The sequence below is a fragment of the Engystomops pustulosus genome, chromosome 8 (assembly GCF_040894005.1).
Source record: "Engystomops pustulosus chromosome 8, aEngPut4.maternal, whole genome shotgun sequence".
NCBI classification, from domain to species: Eukaryota; Metazoa; Chordata; class Amphibia; order Anura; family Leptodactylidae; genus Engystomops; species Engystomops pustulosus.
This window is the reverse complement of record NC_092418.1, coordinates 61134914-61151354: the sequence shown is the minus strand read 5'-3', so window position 1 is coordinate 61151354 and position 16441 is coordinate 61134914.

The window sequence follows — 16441 nt, the reverse complement described above, 5'->3', positions numbered from 1 at the left end:
GAACAGAGTCTCTCTCCCTCAGTTACTGGCAGAGACTCTCCTTGTTGGTGTGGAATTATGACTGGTGGAAGGTGATATGTTCTGCCTGGGAGGTTCAACTCTATTTGGCATAGAACAAAGCTCCACTCCCATGTCTGCAGATTTGTTGGAACAGAGTCTCTCTCCCTCAGTTACTGGCAGAGACTTTCCTTGTTGGTGTGGAAGTATGACCGGTGGAAGGTGATATGTTCTGCCTGGGAGTTTCAACTCTATTCGGCATGGAACAAAGCTCCACTCCCATGTCTGCCGATGTGTTGCAACAGAGTCTCTCTCTCCCTCAGTTACTGTCAGAGTCTTTCCTTGTTGGTGTGGAAGTATGACCAGTGGAAGGTGATATATTCTGCCTGGGAGGTTCAACTCTATTCGGCATGGAACAATTCTCCACTCCCATGTCTGCCGATGTGTTGGAACAGAGTCTCTCTCCCTCAGTTACTGGCAGAGACTCTCCTTGTTGAAGGTGCCCCAGACTTCCAGGTGTGGAATTATGACTGGTGGAAGGTGATATGTTCTGCCTGGGAGGTTCAACTCTATTCGGCATGGAACAAAGCTCCACTCCCATGTCTGCCGATGTGTTGGAACAGAGTCTCTCTCCCTCAGTTACTGTCAGAGACTCTCCTTGTTGAAGGTGCCCCAGACTTCCAGGTGTGGAATTATGACCGGTGGAAGGTGATATGTTCTGCCTGGGAGGTTCAACTCTGTTCGGCATAGAACAAAGCTCCACTCCCATGTCTGCCGGTGTGTTGGAACAGAGTCTCTCTCCCTCAGTTACTGGCAGAGACTCTCCTTGTTGAAGGTGCCCCAGACTTCCAGGTGTGGAATTATGACCGGTGGAAGGTGATATATTCTGCCTGGGAGGTTCAACTCTATTCGGCATGGAACAAAGCTCCACTCCCATGTCTGCCGATGTGTTGGAACAGAGTCTCTCTCCCTCAGTTACTGTCAGAGACTCTCCTTGTTGAAGGTGCCCCAGACTTCCAGGTGTGGAATTATGACCGGTGGAAGGTGATATGTTCTGCCTGGGAGGTTCAACTCTGTTCGGCATAGAACAAAGCTCCACTCCCATGTCTGCCGGTGTGTTGGAACAGAGTCTCTCTCCCTCAGTTACTGGCAGAGACTCTCCTTGTTGAAGGTGCCCCAGACTTCCAGGTGTGGAATTATGACCGGTGGAAGGTGATATGTTCTGCCTGGGAGGTTCAACTCTATTCGGCATGGAACAAAGCTCCACTCCCATGTCTGCTGATGTGTTGGAACAGAGTCTCTCTCCCTCAGTTACTGGCAGAGACTCTCCTTGTTGTTGTGGAATTATGGCCGGCGGAAGGTGATATATTCTGCCTGGGAGGTTCAACTCTATTCGGCATGGAACAAAGCTCCACTCCCATGTCTGCCGATGTGTTGGAACAGAGTCGCTCTCCTTCAGTTACTGGCAGAGACTCTCCATGTTGAAGGTGCCCCAGACTTCCAGGTGTGGAATTATGACCGGTGGAAGTGATATGTTCTGCCTGAGAGGTTCAACTCTATTCGGCATGGAACAATTCTCCACTCCCATGTCTGCCGATGTGTTGGAACAGAGTCTCTCTCCCTCAGTTACTGTCAGAGTCTCTCCTTGTTGGTGTGGAAGTTTGACTGGTGGAAGGAGATATTTTCTGCCTGGGAGGTTCAACTCTATTCGGCATGGAACAAAGCTCCACTCCCATGTCTGCCGATGTGTTGGAACAGAGTCTCTCTCCCTCAGTTACTGGCAGAGACTCTCCTTGTTGGTGTGGAAGGTGATATGTTCTGCCTGGGAGGTTCAACTCTATTCGGCATGGAACAAAGCTCCACTCCCATGTCTGCCGATGTGTTGCAACAGAGTCTCTCTCCCTCAGTTACTGGCAGAGACTCTCCTTGTTGAAGGTGCCCCAGACTTCCAGGTGTGGAATTATGACTGGTGGAAGGTGATATGTTCTGCCTGGGAGGTTCAACTCTATTCGGCATGGAACAAAGCTCCACTCCCATGTCTGCCGATGTGTTGGAACAGAGTCTCTCTCCCTCAGTTACTGTCAGAGTCTCTCCTTGTTGGTGTGGAAGTATGACCGGTGGAAGGTGATATTTTCTGCCTGGGAGGTTCAACTGTATTCGGCATGGAACAAAGCTCCACGCCCATGTCTGCCGATGTGTTGGAACAGAGTCTCTCCTTGTTGGTGTGGAAGTATGACCGGTGGAAGGTGATATTTTCTGCCTGGGAGGTTCAACTGTATTCGGCATGGAACAAAGCTCCACTCCCATGTCTGCTGATGTGTTGGAACAGAGTCTCTCTCCCTCAGTTACTGGCAGAGACTCTCCTTGTTGGTGTGGAAGTATGACCGGTGGAAGGTGATATTTTCTGCCTGGGAGGTTCAACTCTATTCGGTATGGAACAAAGCTCCACTCCCATGTCTGCCGATGTGTTGCAACACAGTCTCTCTCCCTCAGTTACTGGCAGAGACTCTCCTTGTTGAAGGTGCCCCAGACTTCCAGGTGTGGAATTATGACCGGTGGAAGGTGATATGTTCTGCCTGGGAGGATCAACTCTGTTTGGCATGGAACAAAGCTCCACTCCCATGTCTGCCGGTGTGTTGGAACAGAGTCTCTCTCCCTCAGTTACTGGCATAGACTCTCCTTGTTGAAGGTGCCCCAGACTTCCAGGTGTGGAATTATGACCGGTGGAAGGTGATATATTCTGCCTGGGAGGTTCAACTCTATTCGGCATGGAACAAAGCTCCACTCCCATGTCTGCCGATGTGTTGGAACAGAGTCTATCTCCCTCAGTTACTGGCAGAGACTCTCCTTGTTGAAGGTGCCCCAGACTTCCAGGTGTGGAATTATGACCGGTGGAAGGTGATATGTTCTGCCTGGGAGGTTCAACTCTATTCGGCATGGAACAAAGCTCCACTCCCATGTCTGCCGATGTGTTGGAACAGAGTCTCTCTCCCTCAGTTACTGGCAGAGACTCTCCTTGTTGTTGTGGTATTATGGCCGGCGGAAGGTGATATATTCTGCCTGGGAGGTTCAACTCTATTCGGCATGGAACAAAGCTCCACTCCCATGTCTGCCGATGTGTTGGAACAGAGTCTCTCTCCCTCAGTTACTGGCAGAGACTCTCCTTGTTGAAGGTGCCCCAGACTTCCAGGTGTGGAATTATGACCGGTGGAAGGTGATATGTTCTGCCTGGGAGGTTCAACTCTATTCGGCATGGAACAAAGCTCCACTCCCATGTCTGCCGATGTGTTGGAACAGAGTCTCTCTCCCTCAGTTACTGGCAGAGACTCTCCTTGTTGTTGTGGTATTATGGCCGGCGGAAGGTGATATATTCTGCCTGGGAGGTTCAACTCTATTCGGCATGGAACAAAGCTCCACTCCCATGTCTGCCGATGTGTTGGAACAGAGTCTCTCTCCCTCAGTTACTGTCAGAGTCTCTCCTTGTTGGTGTGGAAGATTGACTGGTGGAAGGAGATATTTTCTGCCTGGGAGTTTCAACTCTATTCGGCATGGAACAAAGCTCCACTCCCATGTCTGATGAGGTGTTAGAACAGAGTCTCTCTCCCTCAGTTACTGGCAGAGACTCTCCTTGTTGGTGTGGAATTATGACCGGTAGAAGGTGATATGTTCTGCCTGGGAGGTTCAACTCTATTCGGCATGGAACAAAGCTCCACTCCCATGTCTGCCGGTGTGTTGGAACAGAGTCTCTCTCCCTCAGTTACTGGCAGAGTCTCTCCTTGTTGGTGTGGAAGTATGATCGGTGGAAAGTGATATTTTCTGCCTGGGAGGTTCAACTGTATTCGGCATGGAACAAAGCTCCACTCCCATGTCTGCTGATGTGTTGGAACAGAGTCTCTCTCCCTCAGTTACTGGCAGAGTCTCTCCTTGTTGGTGTGAAAGTATGACCGGTGGAAGGTCATATTTTCTGCCTGGGAGGTTCATCTCTATTCGGCATGGAACAAAGCTCCACTCCCATGTCTGCTGATGTGTTAGAACAGAGTCTCTCTCCCTCAGTTACTGGCAGAGACTCTCCTTGTTGGTGTGGAATTATGACCGGTGGAAGGTGATATGTTCTGCCTGGGAGGTTCAACTCTATTCGGCATGGAACAAAGCTCCACTCCCATGTCTGCCGGTGTGTTGGAACAGAGTCTCTCTCCCTCAGTTACTGGCAGAGACTCTCCTTGTTGGTGTGGAATTATGACCGGTGGAAGGTGATATGTTCTGCCTGGGAGGTTCAACTCTATTCGGCATGGAACAAAGCTCCACTCCCATGTCTGCTGATGTGTTAGAACAGAGTCTCTCTCCCTCAGTTACTGGCAGAGACTCTCCTTGTTGGTGTGGAATTATGACCGGTGGAAGGTGATATGTTCTGCCTGGGAGGTTCAACTCTATTCGGCATGGAACAAAGCTCCACTCCCATGTCTGCCGGTGTGTTGGAACAGAGTCTCTCTCCCTCAGTTACTGGCAGAGTCTCTCCTTGTTGGTGTGGAAGTATGATCGGTGGAAGGTGATATTTTCTGCCTGGGATGTTCAACTGTATTTGGCATGGAACAAAGCTCCACTCCCATGTCTGTTGATGTGTTGGAACAGAGTCTCTCTCCCTCAGTTACTGGCAGAGACTCTCCTTGTTGGTGTGGAAGTATGACCGGTGGAAGGTGATATGTTCTGCCTGGGAGGTTCAACTCTATTCGGCATGGAACAAAGCTCCACTCCCATGTCTGCCGATGTGTTGCAACAGAGTCTCTCTCCCTCAGTTACTGGCAGAGACTCTCCTTGTTGGTGTGGAATTATGACCGGTGGAAGGTGATATGTTCTGCCTGGGAGGTTCAACTCTATTCGGCATGGAACAAAGCTCCACTCCCATGTCTGCCGATGTGTTGGAACAGAGTCTCTCTCCCACAATTACTGGCAGAGACTCTCCTTTTCGATGGTGCCTCAGACTTCCAGGTGTGGAATTATGACCGGTGGAAGGTTATATATTCTGCCTGGGAGGTTCAACTCTATTCGGCATGGAACAAAGCTCCACTCCCATGTCTGCCGATGTGTTGGAACAGAGTCTCTCTCCCTCAGTTACTGGCAGAGACTCTCTTTGTTGAAGGTGCCCCAGACTTCCAGGTGTGGAATTATGACCGGTGTAAGGTGATATGTTCTGCCTGGGAGGTTCAACTCTATTCGGCATGGAACAAAGCTCCACTCCCATGACTGCCGATGTGTTTGAACAGAGTCTCTCTCCCTCAGTTACTGGCAGAGACTCTCCTTGTTGTTGTGGAATTATGGCCGGCGGAAGGTGATATATTCTGCCTGGGAGGTTCAACTCTATTCGGCATGGAACAAAGCTCCACTCCCATATCGGCAGATTTGTTGGAACAGAGTCTCTCTCCCTCAGTTACTGGCAGAGACTCTCCTTGTTGGTGTGGAATTATGACCGGTGGAAGGTGATATGTTCTGCCTGGGAGGTTCAACTCTATTCGGCATGGAACAAAGCTCCTCTCCCATGTCTGCTGATGTGTTGGAACAGAGTCTTTCTCCCTCAGTTACTGGCAGAGACTCTCCTTGTTGGTGTGGAAGTTTGACCGGTGGAAAGTGATATTTTCTGCCTGGGAGGTTCAACTGTATTCGGTATGGAACAAAGCTCCACTCCCATGTCTGCTGATGTGTTGGAACATAGTCTCTCTCCCTCAGTTACTGGCAGAGACTCTCCTTGTTGGTGTGGAAGTATGACCGGTGGAAGGTGATATGTTCTGCGTGGGAGGTTCAACTCTATTCGGCATGGAAAAAAGCTCCACTCCCATGTCTGTTGATGTGTTGGAACAGAGTCTCTCTCCCTCAGTTACTGTCAGAGTCTCTCCTTGTTGGTGTGGAAGTATGACCGGTGGAAGGTCATATTTTCTGCCTGGGAGGTTCAACTCTATTCGGCATAGAACAAAGCTCCACTCCCATGTCTGCCGATGTGATTGAACAGAGTCTCTCTCCCTCAGTTACTGTCAGAGACTCTCCTTGTTGTTGTGGAATTATGGCCGGCGGAAGGTGATATATTCTGCTTGGGAGGTTCAACTCTATTCGGCATGAAACAAAGCTCCACTCCCATGTCTGCCGATGTGTTGGAACAGAGTCTCTCTCCCTCAGTTACTGTCAGAGACTCTCCTTGTTGGTGTGGAAGTACTACCGGTGGAAGGTGATATGTTCTGCCTGGGAGGTTCAACTCTATTCGGCATGGAACAAAGCTCCACTCCCATGTCTGCCGATGTGTTGGAACAAAGTCTCTCTCCCTCAGTTACTGTCAGAGTCTCTCCTTGTTGGTGTGAAAGTATGACCGGTGGAAGGTTATATTTTCTGCCTGGGAGGTTCATCTCTATTCGGCATGGAACAAAGCTCCACTCCCATGTCTGCTGATGTGTTAGAACAGAGTCTCTCTCCCTCAGTTACTGGCAGAGACTCTCCTTGTTGGTGTGGAATTATGACCGGTGGAAGGTGATATGTTCTGCCTGGGAGGTTCAACTCTATTCGGCATGGAACAAAGCTCCACTCCCATGTCTGCCGGTATGTTGGAACAGAGTCTCTCTCCCTCAGTTACTGGCAGAGACTCTCCTTGTTGGTGTGGAAGTATGACCGGTGGAAGGTGATATTTTCTGCCTGGGAGGTTCAACTGTATTCGGTATGCAACAAAGCTCCACTCCCATGTCTGCCGATGTGTTGCAACAGAGTCTCTCTCCCACAGTTACTGGCAGAGACTCTCCTTGTTGAAGGTGCCCCAGACTTCCAGGTGTGGAATTATGACCGGTGGAAGGTGATATGTTCTGCCTGGGAGGTTCAACTCTATTCGGCATGGAACAAAGCTCCACTCCCATGTCTGCCGATGTGTTGGAACAGAGTCTCTCTCCCTCAGTTACTGGCAGAGACTCTCCTTGTTGTTGTGAAATTATGGCCGGCGGAAGGTGATATATTCTGCCTGGGAGGTTCAACTCTATTCGGCATGGAACAAAGCTCCACTCCCATGTCTGCCGATGTGTTGGAACAGAGTCTCTCTCCTTCAGTTACTGGCAGAGACTCTCCTTGTTGAAGGTGCCCCAGACTTCCAGGCGTGGAATTATGACCGGTGGAAGGTGATATGTTCTGCCTGGGAGGTTCAACTCTATTCGGCATGGAACAAAGCTCCACTCCCATGTCTGCCGATGTGTTGGAACAGAGTCTCTCTCCCTCAGTTACTGTCAGAGTCTCTCCTTGTTGGTGTGGAAGTTTGACCGGTGGAAGGAGATATTTTCTGCCTGGGAGGTTCAACTCTATTCGGCATGGAACAAAGCTCCACTCCCATGTCTGCTGATGTGTTGCAACAGAGTCTCTCTCCCTCAGTTACTGGCAGAGACTCTCCTTGTTGGTGTGGAATTATGACCAGTGGAAGGTGATATGTTCTGCCTGGGAGGTTCAACTCTATTCGGCATGGAACAAAGCTCCAGTCCCATGTCTGCCGATGTGTTGGAACAGAGTCTCTCTCCCTCAGTTACTGGCAGATACTCTCCTTGTTGGTGTGGAAGGTGATATGTTCTGCCTGGGAGGTTCAACTCTATTCGGCATGGAACAAAGCTCCACTCCCATGTCTGCCGATGTGTTGGAACAGAGTCTCTCTCCCTCAGTTACTGGCAGAGACTCTCCTTGTTGAAGGTGCCCCAGACTTCCAGGTGTGGAATTATGACCGGTGGAAGGTGATATGTTCTGCCTGGGAGGTTCAACTCTATTTGGCATGGAACAAAGCTCCACTCCCATGTCCGCTGATGTGTTGGAACAGAGTCTCTCTCCCTCAGTTACTGGCAGAGACTCTCCTTGTTGAAGGTGCCCCAGACTTCCAGGTGTTGAATTATGACCGGTGGAAGGTGATATGTTCTGCCTGGGAGGTTCAACTCTATTCGGCATGGAACAAAGCTCCACTCCCATGTCTGCTGATGTGTTGCAACAGAGTCTCTCTCCCTCAGTTACTGGCAGAGACTTTCCTTGTTGGTGTGGAATTATGACCGGTGGAAGGTGATATGTTCTGCCTGGGAGGTTCAACTGTATTCGGCATGGAACAAAGCTCCACTCCCATGTCTGCTGATGTGTTGGAACAGAGTCTCTCCTTGTTGGTGTGGAAGTATGACCGGTGGAAGGTGATATGTTCTGCCTGGGAGGTTCAACTCTATTCCGCATGGAACATAGCTCCACTCCCATGTCTGCCGATGTGTTGGAACAGAGTCTCTCTAAATCAGTTACTGGCAGAGACTCTCCTTGTTGAAGGTGCCCCAGACTTCCAGGTGTGGAATTATGACCGGTGGAAGGTGATATGTTCTGCCTGGGAGGTTCAACTCTATTCGGCATGGAACAAAGCTCCACTCCCATGTCTGCCGATGTGTTGGAACAGAGTCTCTCTCCCACAAATACTGGCAGAGACTCTCCTTGTTGAAGGTGCCCCAGACTTCCAGGTGTGGAATTATGACCAGTGGAAGGTGATATATTCTGCCTGGGAGGTTCAACTCTATTCGGCATGGAACAAAGCTCCACTCCCATGTCTGCCGATGTGTTGCAACAGAGTCTCTCTCCCTCAGTTACTGTCAGAGTCTCTCCTTGTTGGTGTGGAAGTATGACCGGCGGAAGGTCATATTTTCTGCCTGGGAGGTTCAACTCTATTCGGCATGGAACAAAGCTCCAGTCCCATGTCTGCCGATGTGTTGGAACAGAGTCTCTCTCCCTCAGTTACTGGCAGAGACTCTCCTTGTTGGTGTGGAAGGTGATATGTTCTGCCTGGGAGGTTCAACTCTATTCGGCATGGAACAAAGCTCCACTCCCATGTCTGCCGATTTGTTGGAACAGAGTCTCTCTCCCTCAGTTACTGGCAGAGACTCTCCTTGTTGGTGTGGAAGTTTGACCAGTGGAAGGTGATATGTTCTGGCTGGGAGGTTCAACTCTATTCGGCATGGAACAAAGCTCCACTGCCATGTCTGCCGATGTGTTGGAACAGAGTCTCTCTCCCTCAGTTACTGTCAGAGTCTCTCCTTGTTGGTGTGGAAGTTTGACCAGTGGAAGGTGATATGTTCTGCCTGGGAGGTTCAACTCTATTCGGCATGGAACAAAGCTCCACTCCCATGTCTGCCGATGTGTTGGAACAGAGTCTCTCTCCCTCAGTTACTGGCAGAGACTCTCCTTGTTGGTGTGGAAGGTGATATGTTCTGCCTGGGAGGTTCAACTCTATTCGGCATGGAACAAAGCTCCACTCCCATGTCTGCCGATGTGTTGCAACAGAGTCTCTCTCCCTCAGTTACCGGCAGAGACTCTCCTTGTTGAAGGTGCCCCAGACTTCCAGGTGTGGAATTATGACCGGTGGAAGGTGATATGTTCTGCCTGGGAGGTTCAACTCTATTTGGCATGGAACAAAGCTCCACTCCCATGTCTGCCGATGTGTTGGAACAGAGTCTCTCTCCCTCAGTTACTGGCAGAGACTCTCCTTGTTGGTGTGGAATTATGACCGGTGGAAGGTGATATGTTCTGCCTGGGAGGTTCAACTGTATTCGGCATGGAACAAAGCTCCACTCCCATGTCTGCCGATGTGTTGGAACAGAGTCTTTCTAAATCAGTTACTGGCAGAGACTCTCCTTGTTGAAGGTGCCCCAGACTTCCAGGTGTGGAATTATGACCGGTGGAAGGTGATATGTTCTGCCTGGGAGGTTCAACTCTATTCGGCATGGAACAAAGCTCCACTCCCATGTCTGCCGATGTGTTGGAACAGAGTCTCTCTCCCTCAGTTACTGGCAGAGACTCTCCTTGTTGGTGTGGAATTATGACCGGTGGAAGGTGATATGTTCTGCCTGGGAGGTTCAACTCTATTCGGCATGGAACAAAGCTCCACTCCCATGTCTGCCGATTTGTTGGAACAGAGTCTCTCTCTCCCTCAGTTACTGTCAGAGACTCTCCTTGTTGAAGGTGCCCCAGACTTCCAGGTGTGGAATTATGACCGGTGGAAGGTGATATGTTCTGCCTGGGAGGTTCAACTCTGTTCGGCATAGAGCAAAGCTCCACTCCCATGTCTGCCGGTGTGTTGGAACAGAGTCTCTCTAAATCAGTTACTGGCAGAGACTCTCCTTGTTGAAGGTGCCCCAGACTTCCTGGTGTGGAATTATGACCGGTGGAAGGGGATATGTTCTGCCTGGGAGGTTCAACTCTATTCGGCATGGAACAAAGCTCCACTCCCATGTCTGCTGATGTGTTGGAACAGAGTCTCTCTCCCTCAGTTACTGGCAGAGACTCTCCTTGTTGAAGGTGCCCCAGACTTCCAGGTGTGGAATTATGACCGGTGGAAGGTGATATGTTCTGCCTGGGAGGTTCAACTCTATTCTGCATGGAACAAAGCTCCACGCCCATGTCTGCCGATGTGTTGGAACAGAGTCTCTCTCCCTCAGTTACTGTCAGAGACTCTCCTTGTTGGTGTGGAATTATGACCGGTGGAAGGTGATATGTTCTGCTTGGGAGGTTCAACTCTATTCGGCATGGAACAAAGCTCCACTCCCATGTCTGCCGATGTGTTGGGACAGAGTCTCTCCTTGTTGGTGTGGAAGTATGACCGGTGGAAGGTGATATGTTCTGCCTGGGAGGTTCAACTCTATTCGGCATGGAACAAAGCTCCACTCCCATGTCTGCCGCTGTGTTGGAACAGAGTCTCTCTCCCTCAGTTACTGGCAGAGACTCTCCTTGTTGGTGTGGAATTATGACCGGTGGAAGGTGATGTGTTCTGCCTGGGAGGTTCAACTCTATTCGGCATGGAACAAAGCTCCACTCCCATGTCTGCCGATGTGTTGGAACAGAGTCTCTCCTTGTTGCTGTGGAAGTATGACCGGTGGAAGGTGATATGTTCTGCCTGGGAGGTTCAACTCTATTCGGCATGGAACAAAGCTCCACTCCCATGTTTGCCGATGTGTTGGAACAGAGTCTCTCTCTCCCTCAGTTACTGTCAGAGTCTCTCCTTGTTGGTGTGGAAGTATGACCGGTGGAAGGTGATATTTTCTGCCTGGGAGGTTCAACTCTATTTGGCATGGAACAAAGCTCCACTCCCATGTCTCCTGATGTGTTGGAACAGAGTCTCTCTCCCTCAGTTACTGGCAGAGACTCTCCTTGTTGGTGTGGAAGTATGACCGGTGGAAGGTGATATGTTCTGCCTGGGAGGTTCAACTCTATTCGGCATGGAACAAAGCTCCACTCCCATGTCTGCCGATGTGTTGGAACAGAGTCTCTCTCCCTCAGTTACTGGCAGAGACTCTCCATGTTGTTGTGGAATTATGGCCGGCGGAAGGTGATATATTCTGCCTGGGAGGTTCAACTCTATTTGGCATGGAACAAAGCTCCACTCCCATGTCTGCCGATGTGTTGGAACAGAGTCTCTCTCCCTCAGTTACTGGCAGAGACTCTCCTTGTTGGTGTGGAATTATGACCGGTGGAAGGTGATATGTTCTGCCTGGGAGGTTTAATTCTATTCGGCATGGAACAAAGCTCCACTCCCATGTCTGCCGATGTGTTGGAACAGAGTCTCTCTCCCACAGTTACTGGCAGAGACTCTCCTTTTCGAAGGTGCCTCAGACTTCCAGGTGTGGAATTATGACCGGTGGAAGGTGATATATTCTGCCTGGGAGGTTCAACTCTATTCGGCATGGAACAAAGCTCCACTCCCATGTCTGCCGATGTGTTGGAACAGAGTCTCTCTCCCTCAGTTACTGGCAGAGACTCTCTTTGTTGAAGGTGCCCCAGACTTCCAGGTGTGGAATTATGACCGGTGTAAGGTGATATGTTCTGCCTGGGAGGTTCAACTCTATTCGGCATGGAACAAAGCTCCACTCCCATGACTGCCGATGTGTTTGAACAGAGTCTCTCTCCCTCAGTTACTGGCAGAGACTCTCCTTGTTGTTGTGGAATTATGGCCGGCGGAAGGTGATATATTCTGCCTGGGAGGTTCAACTCTATTCGGCATGGAACAAAGCTCCACTCCCATATCTGCAGATTTGTTGGAACAGAGTCTCTCTCCCTCAGTTACTGGCAGAGACTCTCCTTGTTGGTGTGGAATTATGACCGGTGGAAGGTGATATGTTCTGCCTGGGAGGTTCAACTCTATTCGGCATGGAACAAAGCTCCACTCCCATGTCTGCTGATGTGTTGCAACAGAGTCTCTCTCCCTCAGTTACTGGTAGAGACTCTCCTTGTTGAAGGTGCCATAGACTTCCAGGTGTGGAATTATGACCGGTGGAAGGTGATATGTTCTGCCTGGGAGGTTCAACTCTATTCGGCATGGAACAAAGCTCCACTCCCATGTCTGCTGATGTGTTGGAACAGAGTCTCTCTCCCTCAGTTACTGTCAGAGTCTCTCCTTGTTGGTGTGGAAGTATGACCGGTGGAAGGTCATATTTTCTGCCTGGGAGGTTCAACTCTATTCGGCATGGAACAAAGCTCCACTCCCATGTCTGCTGATGTGTTGGAACAGAGTCTCTCTCCCTCAGTTACTGGCAGAGACTCTACTTGTTGGTGTGGAATTTTGACCGGTGGAAGGTGATATGTTCTGCCTGGGAGGTTCAACTCTATTCGGCATGGAACAAAGCTCCACTCCCATGTCTGCCGATTTGTTGGAACAGAGTCTCTCTCCCTCAGTTACTGGCAGAGACTCTCCTTGTTGGTGTGGAATTATGACTGGTGGAAGGTGATATGTTCTGCCTGGGAGGTTCAACTCTATTTGGCATAGAACAAAGCTCCACTCCCATGTCTGCAGATTTGTTGGAACAGAGTCTCTCTCCCTCAGTTACTGGCAGAGACTTTCCTTGTTGGTGTGGAAGTATGACCGGTGGAAGGTGATATGTTCTGCCTGGGAGTTTCAACTCTATTCGGCATGGAACAAAGCTCCACTCCCATGTCTGCCGATGTGTTGCAACAGAGTCTCTCTCCCTCAGTTACTGTCAGAGTCTTTCCTTGTTGGTGTGGAAGTATGACCAGTGGAAGGTGATATATTCTGCCTGGGAGGTTCAACTCTATTCGGCATGGAACAATTCTCCACTCCCATGTCTGCCGATGTGTTGGAACAGAGTCTCTCTCCCTCAGTTACTGGCAGAGACTCTCCTTGTTGAAGGTGCTCCAGACTTCCAGGTGTGGAATTATGACTGGTGGAAGGTGATATGTTCTGCCTGGGAGGTTCAACTCTATTCGGCATGGAACAAAGCTCCACTCCCATGTCTGCCGATGTGTTGGAACACAGTCTCTCTCCCTCAGTTACTGGCAGAGACTCTCCTTGTTGAAGGTGCCCCAGACTTCCAGGTGTGGAATTATGACCGGTGGAAGGTGATATGTTCTGCCTGGGAGGTTCAACTCTGTTCGGCATAGAACAAAGCTCCACTCCCATGTCTGCCGGTGTGTTGGAACAGAGTCTCTCTCCCTCAGTTACTGGCAGAGACTCTCCTTGTTGAAGGTGCCCCAGACTTCCAGGTGTGGAATTATGACCGGTGGAAGGTGATATATTCTGCCTGGGAGGTTCAACTCTATTCGGCATGGAACAAAGCTCCACTCCCATGTCTGCCGATGTGTTGGAACAGAGTCTCTCTCCCTCAGTTACTGTCAGAGACTCTCCTTGTTGAAGGTGCCCCAGACTTCCAGGTGTGGAATTATGACCGGTGGAAGGTGATATGTTCTGCCTGGGAGGTTCAACTCTGTTCGGCATAGAACAAAGCTCCACTCCCATGTCTGCCGGTGTGTTGGAACAGAGTCTCTCTCCCTCAGTTACTGGCAGAGACTCTCCTTGTTGAAGGTGCCCCAGACTTCCAGGTGTGGAATTATGACCGGTGGAAGGTGATATGTTCTGCCTGGGAGGTTCAACTCTATTCGGCATGGAACAAAGCTCCACTCCCATGTCTGCTGATGTGTTGGAACAGAGTCTCTCTCCCTCAGTTACTGGCAGAGACTCTCCTTGTTGTTGTGGAATTATGGCCGGCGGAAGGTGATATATTCTGCCTGGGAGGTTCAACTCTATTCGGCATGGAACAAAGCTCCACTCCCATGTCTGCCGATGTGTTGGAACAGAGTCGCTCTCCTTCAGTTACTGGCAGAGACTCTCCATGTTGAAGGTGCCCCAGACTTCCAGGTGTGGAATTATGACCGGTGGAAGTGATATGTTCTGCCTGAGAGGTTCAACTCTATTCGGCATGGAACAATTCTCCACTCCCATGTCTGCCGATGTGTTGGAACAGAGTCTCTCTCCCTCAGTTACTGTCAGAGTCTCTCCTTGTTGGTGTGGAAGTTTGACTGGTGGAAGGAGATATTTTCTGCCTGGGAGGTTCAACTCTATTCGGCATGGAACAAAGCTCCACTCCCATGTCTGCCGATGTGTTGGAACAGAGTCTCTCTCCCTCAGTTACTGGCAGAGACTCTCCTTGTTGGTGTGGAAGGTGATATGTTCTGCCTGGGAGGTTCAACTCTATTCGGCATGGAACAAAGCTCCACTCCCATGTCTGCCGATGTGTTGCAACAGAGTCTCTCTCCCTCAGTTACTGGCAGAGACTCTCCTTGTTGAAGGTGCCCCAGACTTCCAGGTGTGGAATTATGACTGGTGGAAGGTGATATGTTCTGCCTGGGAGGTTCAACTCTATTCGGCATGGAACAAAGCTCCACTCCCATGTCTGCCGATGTGTTGGAACAGAGTCTCTCTCCCTCAGTTACTGTCAGAGTCTCTCCTTGTTGGTGTGGAAGTATGACCGGTGGAAGGTGATATTTTCTGCCTGGGAGGTTCAACTGTATTCGGCATGGAACAAAGCTCCACGCCCATGTCTGCCGATGTGTTGGAACAGAGTCTCTCCTTGTTGGTGTGGAAGTATGACCGGTGGAAGGTGATATTTTCTGCCTGGGAGGTTCAACTGTATTCGGCATGGAACAAAGCTCCACTCCCATGTCTGCTGATGTGTTGGAACAGAGTCTCTCTCCCTCAGTTACTGGCAGAGACTCTCCTTGTTGGTGTGGAAGTATGACCGGTGGAAGGTGATATTTTCTGCCTGGGAGGTTCAACTCTATTCGGTATGGAACAAAGCTCCACTCCCATGTCTGCCGATGTGTTGCAACACAGTCTCTCTCCCTCAGTTACTGGCAGAGACTCTCCTTGTTGAAGGTGCCCCAGACTTCCAGGTGTGGAATTATGACCGGTGGAAGGTGATATGTTCTGCCTGGGAGGATCAACTCTGTTTGGCATGGAACAAAGCTCCACTCCCATGTCTGCCGGTGTGTTGGAACAGAGTCTCTCTCCCTCAGTTACTGGCATAGACTCTCCTTGTTGAAGGTGCCCCAGACTTCCAGGTGTGGAATTATGACCGGTGGAAGGTGATATATTCTGCCTGGGAGGTTCAACTCTATTCGGCATGGAACAAAGCTCCACTCCCATGTCTGCCGATGTGTTGGAACAGAGTCTATCTCCCTCAGTTACTGGCAGAGACTCTCCTTGTTGAAGGTGCCCCAGACTTCCAGGTGTGGAATTATGACCGGTGGAAGGTGATATGTTCTGCCTGGGAGGTTCAACTCTATTCGGCATGGAACAAAGCTCCACTCCCATGTCTGCCGATGTGTTGGAACAGAGTCTCTCTCCCTCAGTTACTGGCAGAGACTCTCCTTGTTGTTGTGGTATTATGGCCGGCGGAAGGTGATATATTCTGCCTGGGAGGTTCAACTCTATTCGGCATGGAACAAAGCTCCACTCCCATGTCTGCCGATGTGTTGGAACAGAGTCTCTCTCCCTCAGTTACTGGCAGAGACTCTCCTTGTTGAAGGTGCCCCAGACTTCCAGGTGTGGAATTATGACCGGTGGAAGGTGATATGTTCTGCCTGGGAGGTTCAACTCTGTTCGGCATAGAACAAAGCTCCACTCCCATGTCTGCCGGTGTGTTGGAACAGAGTCTCTCTCCCTCAGTTACTGGCAGAGACTCTCCTTGTTGAAGGTGCCCCAGACTTCCAGGTGTGGAATTATGACCGGTGGAAGGTGATATGTTCTGCCTGGGAGGTTCAACTCTATTCGGCATGGAACAAAGCTCCACTCCCATGTCTGCTGATGTGTTGGAACAGAGTCTCTCTCCCTCAGTTACTGGCAGAGACTCTCCTTGTTGTTGTGGAATTATGGCCGGCGGAAGGTGATATATTCTGCCTGGGAGGTTCAACTCTATTCGGCATGGAACAAAGCTCCACTCCCATGTCTGCCGATGTGTTGGAACAGAGTCGCTCTCCTTCAGTTACTGGCAGAGACTCTCCATGTTGAAGGTGCCCCAGACTTCCAGGTGTGGAATTATGACCGGTGGAAGTGATATGTTCTGCCTGAGAGGTTCAACTCTATTCGGCATGGAACAATTCTCCACTCCCATGTCTGCCGATGTGTTGGAACAGA